Source organism: Accipiter gentilis, chromosome 16, assembly GCF_929443795.1.
Source record: "Accipiter gentilis chromosome 16, bAccGen1.1, whole genome shotgun sequence".
In the NCBI taxonomy this organism is placed as follows: domain Eukaryota; kingdom Metazoa; phylum Chordata; class Aves; order Accipitriformes; family Accipitridae; genus Astur; species Astur gentilis.
In genome coordinates this window covers 22,671,767-22,687,626 of record NC_064895.1, presented here as the reverse complement: position 1 = coordinate 22,687,626, position 15,860 = coordinate 22,671,767, and the positions used below count along the sequence as shown (strand labels likewise).

Genomic DNA, 15,860 nt, shown 5'->3' with positions numbered 1-15,860 from the left:
GTATCAACCTGCATACCGCTCTTTCCTTCCCATCAACTGCAATATTGATTTTTACAATACATACCAGAAAAAAAAAAGTTCTCACCGGATATACTGAAGGAGGAGCAGGGTAATGGGATTGCCTGCCTCCCACCATGTGTGTTCTGTAGCTGGAGCTCAAAACTGGAACTAAAAGCAAGAGATGGTAGAAGATCCAACTTCTTACATTAATCAACTCTTGGCATGGCTTTCGGTGAGAAGACTTCAAAGGAACAGATATTCACTTTTTGCTGAAATAGAGAAATGCCTGATAAATACGTTTTCCTTTTTATCTTTACAATCTAGAGTGATTTTTCTATACTGTATGTAGGTATGATGCTGTGCAGGAAACAGGAGCACTGAATGGAGAGGGAACAGTTACACAGGCAGGGCTCAGGAAATCTCTCACTTCAGGAAATTCAGCCAGAGAAAAGGAGGTAAACAGTGTAGAACTGCAGCATTCAAGCTCAAAAGTATCCATGGCTGTCAGCTACAGTGCAGTAAGTCTGAAAATGTCACCCCAGACTTCTCTATATTTTATGCAGGGTACCAACCTTTTTTTTTCCTACACCGTGTATTCACCCCACACTTCTCTTGTATTATTCACCCCGATTTTTAATCATCATCGTTTCCTAACTCGCAATATATCCTGATTAAGGCAGTTTCCCACTGAAGATGGGACTCAAGGCATTAGGACCCTAAAATTTAGGGCTCCCCCCAGCCCCAACCTCTCCTTTCTGCACCATGAGCCCTGCGCTTGCAGCAAGGAATCCCGAGATGTAACTTTAGACCCAGGATGAATATTGCCAGCTCCCCGATCAGCTCTCACTTCATCCCCTCCTTCCACAGACGCGAGTGTTTGCGTTGCAGCTCAGAAGAGCAGTAGGAATCGGTGCCCTCCTGCCAGGCAGAGCCCAGCCAGTGTCCCAACTTCCCCCCTGCAGGCATTTGCCTACAAAGCCTAATTTTGACTTGTGCACTTTGTATGATTTTTGTCAACTCCTCAAAGTTTTAAAGTTATCTGGAAGAAGGACATCAAAGGTGTGAAGCAGAGAAATAATTAAAGGGTGGCAGCTCTATTTCATCATATATTATGGCCCCTGATCCCTTTGGAAAGTCCAGACTAAATTAATCGCAGCTAAAACATTTTACAAGCTTGTACAAACTCAACAGGGACCTTGGCTGAACACTGGCAGGTGGGGGAAAAACCAGAGGAAGCGCTAAAGAGAGAGGGAACTGTTAGAAGAGGCACGAGGAGCTCCAAAACCACCTTGGGAAAACAGAAATAGCCAGAGCAGGCAGGGGCAGTGTGGGTGTGCACACACGTGCACGGGGAGGACCCAGCTCTCTGAAATTTCCTGGCTGTTCAACACAAAATGAAGACAGCCCAAATGCCCAGGCACTGACACGTTCTCCCCTCAGCAGAGATGTGGAGCAGCTCTGTCTGAGCAGATGAAAACCCAGTTCCCTCTTCCAACAACCAGACAATCTTGCTAGTAATGGATTAAAGTAGTTTAAGTAACTATAGAGTTAATAAGGTCAGAAGGGCAAGGACACAGTTACATTTTGATTGTTTTGAACTACATATCACTTCGCATTTTTGTTCCCGTTTTAAATAGAAAAGTAGCATTTTTTGCCAGAGCTGACATGGTCTAAGGATGTAAGCAAGGCAAAGAGCACAGAGAGAAGTACCATCTTTTATTAGTCCATTGACAGAGAAAACAGATGAGCTTTCAGATACCGAAATCTGCAGACAAGCGAAGACCACTGCTCTAGAAAAGCATAAACACAAACATACACATATATATATACACACACATATAAAAAAAACTTCCTACCTTGCTTTAAAATCTGAAAGGCTTTCTCAGGTTTGCACTGCCAGTAACAAATACAGCTAGTCTTTTCTTTGGTTGGAGAAAGAAAATCACAGCTGAGAAAAAGACCGTGGAAAGATCCAAGCAGCAGAAGACACGGTTAGCTACTAACCTACTGCGATTATGGAAAAGTGCTATTCCTTATTCTGCACCTCGCTTGTCTTCGCCATTCTTTTCAACCACCTTAAAAAACATTTTAGGATTTAAGCAAATAGGGTCATCTGGGGGATTTTATGCTCCTGGCTAAAGCCTTCCCTGCCCCTCCCTTGAGGGAAAGGAAAAAAAAACAAAACCCAAAAAACAACAACAACAAAACACCCAAGCAGCAATAAAGACAAGTTTGCAGTTCTTCAGCGTTCCCTTTTCCCCTTTCCTAATGCAAATTCAGAGCAGTTCCTTCAGAGACTGTGAACACCCACACAACTTTGCAGGTGGGGAAAAAAAAGAACCCTACACCAGTAAATATATAACAGCAATTTCTTTACCCTTTCTTTGGTAAGTGACTGGATATAAAATCTGTTGCTGCCTCATGGACAAACACACACAGAGCCTTCGGCAGAACGGAAAGATGTTTTGGGGCACTGCGAGGATTTGATGGCTGTCTTATCTTTCCTTGTACACTGAACAGTCTGCATAACCTAATAGCATTAGCTTACTAACAGATATATTAATAGGTGTGGGGGGAGGGAAAGGTAGAGGGGAAAAAAGCCACTAAAACATATTCCACCTACACATCTCGCTACTAATCATAAACTCAGGTAGAAAGCAAATTGCTTCTCCTCGACCAGGAGAAGAAGAAGAAGGAGAAAAAAAAAAAAAAAACGACCGAAAGAGAGACAGGGAAAAAGGACCTATTTTTATATTTTTCTGGAAATCATCATATATAAAAATAACAACACTATACTAATCATTACATTTATCAATCCATGACAAGGAAAGAGAAAGTAAAAAAACCAACTCAAGAACTGCCACAACATCTTACAGTTAGTAATTTCAGAGTGATAAATATAATGCTGGCCTCAGACTGCTAGAAGGATTAGATTTAGCTGTAAAACAAGAAGTGCAGTTAACAGTTGCTGTTGGGTCTGGTGTTAGGATTAGAAAGCACTGCTAATCACAAGAAATGTAAAAAGATTAAGAGGTGATGGTTGCCAGTAAGGTTTTTAAGAGCATGTAAGTGCTGGAATTCATTTTGGGATTAAAATTCCTCAAGGAAAAAAAAAAAAAAAAAGGAAAAAAAGACTAGATCATAAACACAGCAGCCAGTTTTACTTGTACTGTCCACAATCCATTCCCATGGATTAAAGTTAAAAAGAGTGGAAAAGTGAAATGTATGCCATGACTTACACTGAAGAGTCCTAGAAGGGCTTTAGTGAAGAGAATTAAGCACAGTTACTGTGGTACCCACGAATTAACTACTGTAATCTACAACATATTAGAATACTGGGTTTGGGTTAGAAATTTCACTTACCAAAAACCTGCCTGAACACAGCAGAATCACAGCTTTTAAAGGCACTGTAACAGAAATTATGATGGCATCTAGTATTCTTCCTACTGAAAGGATGCAGATAAGAGAACACCTTAATTTCCTGGTTTGTTTCCAACTGGTTTAGATTCACCTATATGATCTATTTATGTTCTTAGTTACCAAGGACAAGTAAAGCTCCCCATATAAAATACTCAACATGGAGTGTGTAAAAGAATCCTCCCCAGGAAAAAAAGAGGAAAAAAAAAAAAAAAATCAGCTTCCAAAAACCTCAAAATAAATACTATCTTTTAAAAACCAAATTTGAATTTGGGATGGAAGATTTTACTAAAAAGCCATTTTAACCAGTGCAGACCACAGCATAACGTGGTCAGATTCCCTAGCTCGCTTATAACAGCGCGCTCTCCATCAGCAACAACTGCAAAGTTCATCACCATCACCCTTGGCCGCCACCATCCCAAGCTGCACAGTCTGTAGTACAACATCTCAAGGAGAACGCAGACCTCTGCAAAGCCCGTTGGTTTCTCCACAGGCCTGATGGACAGTCAACAGCTGTTTAGCGGTGAGGCCACCCAAAACTTGCCTCTCTCCCACAGTGTCCCAAATTTATCCAATGATTCAGAGTAAAATTCAAGTGCCACCACGTGATTTCAGGAGCATTCGCTCTGCTCAGCTGCATTCCCTCCTGGGCTTCCAAGGAGCTCAAATGTTGATTCAGACCAACCTCTTTTCACTCATTAATTTACCTTCTGTAAATATGGACCTTTCTAGTCAAGGGGTTGAGGAGTGGTGTGGAATGAGACCACTTCATCATTTTCTAGCACACCTTTCAGTCAAGTGCTTCTGGTGCATCTGTCTGGATTTTCAGACTCTAAGACTGCTTTTCCCTTCTGTTCCCCCAGAATGAACATTTTTTCCAGATGTCTGTAGCAGAAGCAGAAATAACCACCTTCCAAGAGTTATAAAACAGTCGTATTAAATAATAGAGGTGAAAGCACTGTGTATGATTTCTGCAGAAATCTCTTCAGTAGAACATATAAATTTATTCACTGCATTATGGAACAGTTTGAGAAAACAAGATCATACAATGTACACTGCCTCTATTTAAATTGTTTCATTTCTATTCATGAGTGCTCTGATTAGATACACTGAAAATATCATCAGTAAGAAATAAATAATTCTGCCAAATTAATAGTTGTTGATTTCTTTTACCTGAAAACGTAAGTAGCATCTCATTCACACTAGATAAAGCTGCTGTAATTTGGATGCATCGATCTTGTTGGTTCAAGTCTACACAGCACAATGAGACAGGTATTCATCTACGTTTTCTTAATATTAAACACCTTCTTTCAAAAGAAGTTCTTTAGTGAGTTAAAATGGGCTAGTACATGCTTTGCTTGGAGAGGCTTAGTAGCCAGCTAGGGGTTCCCCCCCCCCCCCCCGTAGTTGTTTTCCCCAAATAGTGGGTTGAGAGACATAAATTGCTTCAAATGTAGAAAATGGTTTCAAAATGGTATTTAGGGAATACAGGTAAACTTTCTGTACCTGACAAAAATTCATCTCAAGCTCAGCAAATGTTCTTTAATTAGTAACAACCTTCTGCCTCAGAAAAGAAGTGGCCAGAAGAAACCATCAGTAACATAATTAGATGATGGGACCTACTAACCAGCCCCAAACCAAGGGCTCCCCAGTACCTCGCTCCCTGTAAAATATTTTGCTGGAGAAACATAGGAAGGGATGGATTTCTGCAAATGGAGCAGAAGATGATATTATTCAGCAGAAAGATCAGACTAATATTTTGTTTGAGAAAAAAAAGACACTAAAAACATAGAGCTAATATGTGTTTTAGACACCACAGAATGATGAATGTAGTATTTCTGCTCAGCTTACGAACATCTGAGAAAAAGCCCTCTACATTTTTAAAAAAATTCATCCAGTTTGACTCGACAATGAATTCTTCTTCTAAAAATCAAATATAATTGCTGTAACATTTCGAAAAATCTAAATGCACAGCTGAGTACCTTAAGAGCACCCTGTTTGCAAAGCAGCCAAGTGATACACCTCAGAGAGCTACTGTTAGCTACTGCAGGCAAGATAAATCAAGAAAATGCTGAGTTGAGGTGCAATTTGACAGTTATTAGCAGAACAGGAGTAATTTGATGAAGAAAAAAATCTGACAATATCTCAGTTCACAGCAACAGATTTTGGAAGCCTATTTGCACATAAATTGGAAAAAACAATTCTTGCATTAGAAACTGATGAAGATGAAACAATATACCCTAAATCCTAACATATTTGAAATTATTTTCTTTGATTCAAAGCTGATAATCCTGTAACAGGCAGTAACTAAACAGGGGTTTACCAGACTTGCTCTGCATGTTGAAGAGACCGCACGGTCAGATCCTGATCTAGGGCCATTCAACTATCAGAATAACTGGATTTATGGCTATACGCACCTTTGTTTTTGCCATTTGAAAGCATCTACAGTGCAGAGAACATTCGGCTGTGTTTTAAGCATTAGCGGCATAAATATCCCCTCGTGTAGCATATACTTCACCACTTCTGGCTTCCCATAAATCAAGCACACAACCAATCATCTTTTTTATGTTGGACGTTAATGGCAACTCTATTATTCAAATCCAGGCTGTGTAGAGTTGCCTTTCACGGGGATGTAAAGCAGCTCACGAGCAGGCTTATGACTGTGCAAGGGAAGACTCAAATCTGGCCATGATCTTCCCACTACAACCCCACCGCCGCCAGAGAGGTGATATTCTGCATCTTTCAATTTATCTCATCTGTGCAAAAGGCTTTTTAAAAAAACTCCCATAAGCAGGAAGAAAGAAAAAAAAAGAAAGCCTTTTGCGCTCTAAAAGAACTGCCTCTGTGTCCCCATAAACATTCAGCATAAATGTTTTCACTCACATACTCGTAAGCGAAGATGCTGTTCTTTACTGCATTACAATTAGACGCATAGATTAAGAGATATCTTTCATGTCATTACATCAAACTCTTCTACAAATGTACAAAGGGATTTTATAGATTGTCATCTTTTCTGCTTACCACTGAATTTTCACACTCAGTGCGAAATGCAGAAAAGTGAAAGATACCTTCCCTGTGTTTACGGTGCCCACCAAGAACCACTGTAAAACCAAATAAAACAACTTAGCTATGATTTAAGCAGCACAAACTGTTCTCCCACGAGGTTTATTTTTTTCTCTCCCGTTCCCCTCATCTTTCAGTTCATGAGGACAGGGAACATGAAAACTAAATGGATTTATGTTTAAATAATTCATCTTTTCAGGCACATCAAACCAAGTACTAAAGTTCATCCACAGGGCTGGCCAGATTTAGCTGATTCCAGTGGTATTTTAAACAGCATTCTGGAGAGCTAGTCACAAAAGTTTGCGAGGACATGCTCAACAGCTGTGTTGATGGAGTTGTTTTGAAACAACACATGTTGAAACTCTACCTATTCTTACTGAACACAGCTGACAGGGAGACATTACCAGCCGTCCCGAACTGCCGCTGCATTTTGGAGACTCATGCTTGCACAAGAGATGCTTTGTGAGAGGGGTGAGCTCTGGCACATCCTGGGAAGACGAAGAGAATTACAAAGGCTGAGCATCGTTTTCCTGCCAAGTGGTGGGAAAACATGCGGCAACATAAAGCATCTTTAGGAGCCCAAGTCCCACAGGGTTGACATCCGCACTAGCTGAATTGATCCAACGAGCCAAGTTGCCTTAAACTAAGGTCTCATGGGGACTAAGACGTGAAGCGATGGTAGTAACTCTCCTCCTCTTTAAGCTATGGAGGAAAACAGAGAGGGCTTTTGTATATTTTTAAACATCCTAAGAAGTACAAACAATGGATTTACTCTTGCAAGAAGTCTAACAATATTCCTCTGTAACCTTTACCACACTTGCACTTCAAGTCATGTTTACTGTGCTAAATAAACCGTACCAAATTCTTGCAGCTAAAGGGCAGGGAGGGAAATCTAGGGACATGGGTTTTGGTTTTTTACTCCCTTAAAAGTCAGAATCCAAACTTTCAATTCTTAATATTAACTGCTTGCTTTAGTAACACAAGTGGTCTCTCTCCTGCAAGTGGCTATCAACGTGTTAGAAGAAGAGTCTGCAAAAGGGCACCAGAGAAATAGGTCTTTCACGCAACTAAGATCTGTTCCTCTGGTTTACACCAACAAATTCGCATTGTCCAAGCTAAGTTAGAAAAAGCAGCAAAGAAATATAATTACATTTCAGGATACAACAACAATTGACAACAATTTTAGCAACAGTGCTTTGCCTGTGTAGGAAGTGGGTGACTGAAGTGAAGAAATCATTTTGCCATGTGGAAACCTTGAGCAGGTTAGTAACCCGCTTCCGTACCAGAGATGAATTTTTGCAGTCAGGTTTGTATCTTCAGATTCACTGAACTGGAGATTTATTGCTACAAAAACAGAGAAAACCACTGGAGGGATGTGTTGGAAGTGGAGCAGGACAAAAGGAAAACAAACACAGAAAATACAATATTCTTGGATTTGCAGTGCAACCCTCACTGATTTATTCCAAATGAGTTTGTGTTTCCAGTCTAAATTAACATGGCTCGTAATACTATAACCCAAATCACACAGAGATAAGATTTGTTAAAGAGTTAAGTGTTGCAGAATGTGTTTTGGATGAGTATCATTAGAAATAGCTCAAAATACCTTTAAGAAGTATCATCTTAATGACATGCTTACTCTTGAGGGGAAATTTTGAGCCCTTCAGCAGAAAGCAATCTCACTGCAAGCAGGACCTTAATGGCTTTGAGCTACTGTTTATGCAGTGGGAGCCCTCTTTAAATCAAACATATTTAAAAGTGTCCTTGTTCTAAGTCGCCTGTACTGGGCACCCCATCACAAATTTATGTCCTCATGCTTTGCAGAGTAATGATGTCCATATACCCACATAAGCTGTCTGTGAGCAACACGGACTCTTCCACTTGGCTAATCTTCCCGCATTAGGTGGGAAAATTAAGTGCCTCATAGTCCTTGCATGTGGAAGCCACTCTAAAACAAAATGTGCAACATTTATAACATATGCATAAAATACGTTTGATGAGAAAATGCATGTTAATTGATTCTGACAAAGAACCACCACAATACAGTCCATCATAACAAAATGCTTACAGTAACGTCTATCGGATTACAAGTTCTGTTGGTGATGTGGAAACCAGCATTCATTTCCTTCCATCATAAAACAAAAAGCTTGCTGTAACCTTTTTTTTTTAAAGCTTAAAACTGAAATTGTTCTTACTGTAGCCCAGCTGCCAGTGTTAGTTGTGGAGAAGCTCGCTTCCAGAGGAAGCGGAAAGTAAGAACAAAGTTACTGTGACCTTAACAATAATCCTGTTTGCATATTACAATACATTTTCCTACTGTAACATGGCAAAGTCCCTTGTGTTCTGGTCAGAAAAAGTCATCTTCCAGTAAAAGCATAATGTGATCAATAACATTTTCGTAATATATTATATTATCTCTCACTGAAACACTTTTTCACTTGGCATTTCAGGCTGCCGAGTAGGGGAAATTCACGACAAAACTAAGATGGTAAATGAGATACTGCAAATTAATTCCATCCAAGAGCAATCTTTTCGTTCGTGAACAATTTGACAAGCCTGTGTCGTCTGACTTCAGCAGAAGCTTTCTCAGCTTTCAACTATACACGAAACAGAAGAATCTGCTCCACTACCATACCAATCTTCACTTTAGTCTGCATAATTTTGTGTTGAAATACATTACAGTTTCAACAACCAACTTTGAGACCAGAATTGGTGGGGCATACGCTAAATATTAGTTTGGAAAATAGACTCGGAAGTCTGCAATATCAATTTTGAAATGCTATTTTCAAGTGACAGCCCAGAGCACGGCAGAGCGCAGGAATCCTGCTCTTTTCAAGCCGTTTTGCCAGGAAGTCGCCTGCAATCTGATCCTGCAAAGGCCCAAGTGATGAAAATGCCAGCTGAAGGATCTCAATTTGGTACTGGCAAAGTTCAAAGACAGCTTTGTAACAATGGGCACTACGGTAAAGTACTTCTCTATACACGTGTCTGAAATTACTTTTGCTACAACGAGTAGTAGCTTTATTCCCCCCGCGGAGCTAATGTCCTCATGCAGGCTGAAACAGCGACCCGGTGGCACACAGCCGGGAGCAGAGCCCATGCTCCTCACCTTCTGCGTGAAAGCCCATCATCATTCTAGCAACAGCAACGGTAGATCCAGCTGCATTACTGAGAGCAATTGGTGTTTAGCGTGGTCCAGAAAGGCATGATCCTGCAAAAAGGCTTGGGTCCACACAGGATATTGTCAGTAGGATTACTTCTGTGCACCCGATCTCGGCAAGATTAGGTACAGAATCACTGCTGTATTAATATCTCAGCATAAGGAATAAGGGGCAGGCAGTTGTTGAAAATTCATGCTGTAGCAATGCTCTCCGTATGAAGTCTCTAGCAGGAACATGTAAAGGCTGTACCAGCATCCTCAAGAGTTTAGCATCCAACACCCCAATTAAAGAGATACTTTAGTATGTACCCTGTTTTAAGCTCACAGGGCAGGCTGAGTAACTGTATTCCCACAGTGAAGGATGCACTCAGTTCCTGTACTTAATCAAGACTCATGTTGAAAACAACATAAAAGAAATGGGAGAAAACGGATGAAAATTTAATTTACATCTGCAAATCTCAACACCTCACGAGATCAGAAACATGTAAAGGGGCAAACAACTCATCTACCTAAGAAGTCATTCATAAAAGATAAACATCCTTTTTAATTGTGAAGAAAATGCATGCAGGGGAGATGCACAGTACTCAGCAGTTGATGGAATAAATCCAAGCAGCAGCAGGTACATTTGTGAGAGAGAAGGGGCAAAAATGAGATTGGCCCCACTGATAAGCAGGAGCATAGATGACACTATAAGCAAACTGGATGGGAAGGACAAAATAATCAAGGTTTTGAAGGACAGGACAGAGTTTGTCGGGTTTTTTCATTGTGTTTTTTTGTGGATTTTTTTTTTTTAAACAAAATAAATTAGGCAGCAAGTCTTCATGTAAATGAGCACTTATAAAACAGCCTTTCTAGGTGAATAATTTCTTTTACGATTAATAAAATCTGCAATCTGAGTAACAACGTTCTGATGACTTTTTGCCATTTGCAATTATCGCTCATCCTGGCACCAAAACCTCATTATTATTAAAGCTGACAAAAAGAATACTTAACTGTTTCTATAAAAGGACTTAATTTTTAAAAGAATCCCAAGTTTCTAAGCTTTGTTTCTACTTCCAAATCTTGAATGTGAAAAATGAGGCCATCCTAGCAGCCCTTGTGTATGTCTGCTTCGATTTCCAACAAGTAATTTGGATAAAAGCATCTAATTTGTACTGTAACACAACACGTTACAAAAGCATACTTCTTTGGTTTAAAAGCAACCTACAAAGAGTATGGAGTTAACGGAACCCTGTATAGCTACAAGCATGTAGTTTATACTACAAACATACATTTGCCTTTTTTATAGCAGTTTTCTCCCAAGGAACTAAAAGCATTTAACAGTTACCATAGGACTCACAGCAGTCTCGTGAATAAGAGTATATAATCTCCATTTTAACGGCATGGAAGCCGAGGCGCAACTATTACAAAGGCGGCTGTGGCAGAGATAGGAACAGGAACCGTATCCAACTCCGAACTCTGTGAGTAAATCCAGGCCTACCTGACATGTAGTATCTATAGCCAGAAAGGAACATAGGCATTTTCATGTTGGCGCCTAGTATGAACATTGCCTGTGCCTCGCTCCATCCTTGCTCCCTGATGTAACAGCACAGCAAAATCAGAGCCCTATCAAAAAAAAACCCAACACAGATGCTGTTAAATGGACTCAAACACACAAAAAAATACTGCCTGATGCATAGGTGCTTGACAAACATTGATCCGAGCTCTTTATAAACACAGATCTCCAGTTTGTCATGATTTAGTGGATGGTTAAAGATCTGGAGCACACAGCGAGCCAGACTCTTCCCAGGGCACACAGTAAAAGAGGCAACAGGCACAAGCTGCAGCAAGGGAAAATCTGTTAAGATATAAGGAAGAAAAATTCAGAGTGGGTGCTTAACCAGTAGAACAGCTTCTTAAGGAGGCTGCGGAGCCCCCATCCTCAAGGGTGTTAAAGGACTTGCCTGGACACAGACACAGCCCTGAACAACCTGCTCTGCCTCTGCAGTTGGCCTGCTTTGGGCAGAAGGTTGGACAAGATGACCTCCCAAGGTCTTTCCAAACTGAATTATTCTATGAATATCATACCAAAGACAAGTGAGGTTATTCCTTGGTTTCTCTGCTGCATCCCAAAGCTGATCACAAATTCATACAAAAAGTTTGACCCCAGAGTTCTGTGACTTTTTCTACTTCATTCAGCTTGCTCCTTCTCCTGAAAAGGATGACATGGAACAAACCCAAATCTTTGCTTTCACCCACTGAAAAACTACAAAAATGAAAAGCAAAACGCAATAACTCTGTCCAAGCTCCTGAACACATGTGGTCATTTGAGGTCTCACTTTGAGTTTACATACCTTCAGGACCCTCTCTCCTAAGAAAGACTCCAAAAAACAGTCAGTCTACTGTGCAGAGAAACCTATGGTTATTAAAATAACTGCATCACAGAAACAGCTCTCAACTTCTTAATTTCAAATTCCTCCTCCCCACCCACACTTTTGTAAGAGGTGCTGCATATGGTGAAAACCAATTCAGTCTGAACCAGAAAAAACTGGGGTTAAGTACTTCCTCAGTTGGAATACAAAAATTGCAACCACACGTGATTGTCAGGATATACAGGGCTACAGACAACATGCATAAATGCTTTTTATATTCTTCAGAAAAACTAAGCGAGTTAAAAGGCCTTTTAAGGGGAACAGCTGAGCTAGGAATATTGAAAAACAGTAAGACAGGCAAGTGTGCAACTCCTACATGCAGCCCATTCCCAGAAGGAGACAACGTCCATCCGGGAATTCAAGCCCCTTTCAAACAACTTCTCACGGATAACAGAAGCCTTCAGGAGGAAGCCTGGACACAGGTGGCTTCTCATTTCCAAATTAATTTTTTTTTCTTCTTTTGTTACAACCAGATCACAGCCATGGTGGCAGAAACACCCACAGGCATACCATAACCTAACAGAATAACTTTGCAATAATTTGATATTCAGCCTAAGACTATCCTCAGCATTTCACGTTGATGTGACTAGGCAATGCTGTAACTTATCACAAGCCGTTTTTGCTAGACATTCCCCACCACAGAAAGTGAATTAAACTGTCACTCATCACTGTATGAGCTGCTCTGGTGTAACTACTTCTTCATGAGTTGGACAACATTCCTCTGAATTAAAAACAAAACACTTTGTTGCAAGTTAAAGTCTTCATCCCCCTTTCTGTACCTTTTCTTTTCCTTTCCACTTCTCTTATTTTCTGCTCAACTATTTTTCCCCTGACTCAGTATGTTTAACCCTCTCTGCTCCACTCACCCCCTCAATACTTTCTTTTGCTCCCCTCCTTTGTAGATATAAACCAAAGAACTTGAACATGAGCTCCAGCCACCCTGGCCGAACTATTAAATATGATCTGAGCACTAACTACTGAAGCCCTCTTGGTCCTTCCCCTAAGGCCACTTACAACCAGTCAGCAAAGCTTGCAGGAGCGCAGGAGCACAGGAGCATGTCCCCCTTCCCCAAGGACCAGCTGATCAGTGTGTCAAGCTAAGGCTGAGACTGTATTCCTGAGTGTCCATTTTCTGCCATATCTCCCAACATACACGTTCTATGAAAATATAGGAAAAACAGATACATTATTCATCATGAGGGCTACTAAAAAAGTAAAATTCGGAGAATGTTTGATTTGACTATAATCACAGTTGGTATCTGCAATTTGCAGCATTACACACACATGCAGGGACAAACATAAAGAAGGAATATAAAATAAAAGCCTTATTCTAGTTCAGACTCAATTTCCAGCAACGGTTTCATAGATGTATTATTATATACACTATTTATGACTGTGTACAGGCAGCACAGAGAAAAAGGATTAAATATAGTCTCCCGTACACACTTGTACACACCTAAGCATACACACAATTTCCTGTTTTACCGTGAACATACTAATGCTAGGAATTGAAAAAGATTTTTTTTAATTATTAAAGCTACATTGAAAGCTTTAAGCTAGTTGCTCAGGGAAATAGGCCCATTTCCAAAAGTGAAAGATATGGAAATGGACTTTCACTGTTTCCAATGAGTAGTTCAAACTTATTTATGGGAGGAGGCTGCCAGAAACGTTACAATCAAGATGCATTGGGGATATTGGGGTGTTCAATAAGGAATCCTGTGAAGGAACAGCAAACGCTGCAAGTAAGGATTGCACAACAGTATGTGAGAAAGATTAAACAGATTAAAAATAGGGAAAAAAAAAAAGGACTTGGTGGCCTTGGCAGACAGCAAGTAGAACTTGAGTCAGCAATATGCCCTTGCAACAAAGGCCAAGCACATCCAACCTGGGCTGGGTTAGCAAAAGCACAGCCAGCAGGTCCAGAGAAGTAATCCTTCCCCTTACTGCAGAATTTGTGAGCCCTCCAGAACAAGAAAGCTTTGACATACTGGAGCAAGTCCAGTGGAGTATATTGGTGGCTGGAACACAAACTGAGCTCCTACATACCTCACTATGTTTTCCAATTCCCCAAAGGGTACGTATAGAGAAGACAGAGTGAGCCTATTCTTGGAAGGGCACAGAGATATGACAAGAAGAAAGAAGCTGCAACAATAGAAAAATCAGATTATAGATGAAGAAAATATCCTTCATGCAGTGGTGAAACAGGCAACAGGGGCCCTAAAAGTTTCGGAGTCTGCATCCTTGGAGATACTTAAAATCCAACTGGATGTGGGCCTGTGCAACCTGTTCTAGGTGATCTTGCTCTGAGCAGGAGTTTGGACTAGATGGTCTCCACAGGTCCCTTCCAGACTGAATTGTCCCACAAATCTATGCATCTGGTTGGGAGAAGCCAGAAAGCTGGTCAAAGGAAGACAAGAGAACAAGAAAGGTATCAAACAGCACCAAGGGCCAGGATTAGCTCCATGAAAAAAAAACAAACCCAGAGGATTGCAAAAAGAAGCTAGGCAAGGGGTGAAGCAAGAAAAACAGCAGGTTGAAAGAGAAGGTGGAAGCAGAGGATCAAGACTGGGGAAAAGGCAAAAAAAGAAAAAACAAATCTGTCCACTAAATTACACTTTCCTCCAGTAGCTGGAAGTGAAAAATCCCACAAGAGTCATTCAACAATGAAGTCAAGTGTTTAAGTTTCTACTCTGATATGCACAGCAGAATTGGGTAAGAGAGGGAATCAGTTCTTACTTTCCCCTCCCCACACCCCGAAGAAACCAAATAACCTTTAACCTCCCTTTTCCAAATAATTAAACTTTATTTTGCAAACCTCACAGATATTTATAACTATGTACATTATGAAGAATGCTTCATGTGTAATATAAAAATACATGCACACTTGTCAGCTTAAAACTCAAAATGTTCAACCCAAGTAAGTGTCTTACAGCTTTTTACAATTTTGTAAGATATAGGGCTATGAATCTGTACGCATAAAAAAACTTTGCTCCCTGTTGGAGTTACAGCAGCAAATTCAAATACTCCTGAACAGGTTTACAGCGTTAGCATTCATCCTACTATTTTATTTTTCTATTGTAACACAGATGCTTAGTTGCACATGCTCCAGCAAGAACTTGCTGCAGTCACTGAAAGGGAAATCACAGCCCAAACTGCATTTGTGAAGGCAAATAAGAGACCATTAAAACAAACAAACAAAAAACCCAAACAAAAAGAACCAGTATCTTCACACTTACCCTGCGATATCCAGAATCTGTATCAAAATCAGCCTCAGGTGTAACAGTCAGTAAACAGGACTGCAAACCCTTGCATTTAGCAGGAGATTTCTGGGAAGCCAGATTACCTAGAAAGAGTTGAAAAGAGTTATTTTAATACATGAAGATGAAGTCACCTATGCTTGATAAGAATAGGTTTCAAATGAGCCACAGCACAAGAAGAAGATAGCTGCACAATGGGAGACCACCATGATCAGCATGAAGAATTTAATCCCCTGAAGGTGACAGAAATTTGTTACGAAACACAGAGAGTTAGATGCTGGTAGATACTTTGGGTTTAGCAAAGAGCATCTTAATACCCAAGATAACATGGTGTTAACCCTCTAATCAAGGATGTGGAGGAGACTGGAAAGAGCACGGTATGTTGCTTCATTAGTTGCTATCAAAGAGAGGACGAGTTCAAGCATTTGCAAAAACAAGGCAATCTAGGATTATTTAGAAGTTCAGGGTTTGCCCATGAAATAAAAATAATCCCTAGAGATAAATTTAAAGAAATATATCTCATTTTAATGCCCAAAGTAAAATGACTATTCATTA

The 15,860-nt window shown here is 40.3% G+C and overlaps 1 protein-coding gene across 3 annotated transcripts in view; it reads right to left on the bottom strand.

Annotated features, from left to right (window-relative positions):
• The window catches only part of KLHL29 (kelch like family member 29), a 336,839-nt gene extending 321,452 nt beyond the window's left edge, over positions 1-15,387 (bottom strand). For all 3 annotated transcript variants that reach the window (XM_049818438.1, XM_049818439.1, XM_049818440.1), the window contains exon 1: positions 15,285-15,387. The gene's annotated coding sequence lies outside the window, so the exon portion shown is untranslated. The remainder of the gene's footprint in view (positions 1-15,284) is intronic.
• Between the last annotated feature and the right edge of the window lie 473 nt (positions 15,388-15,860).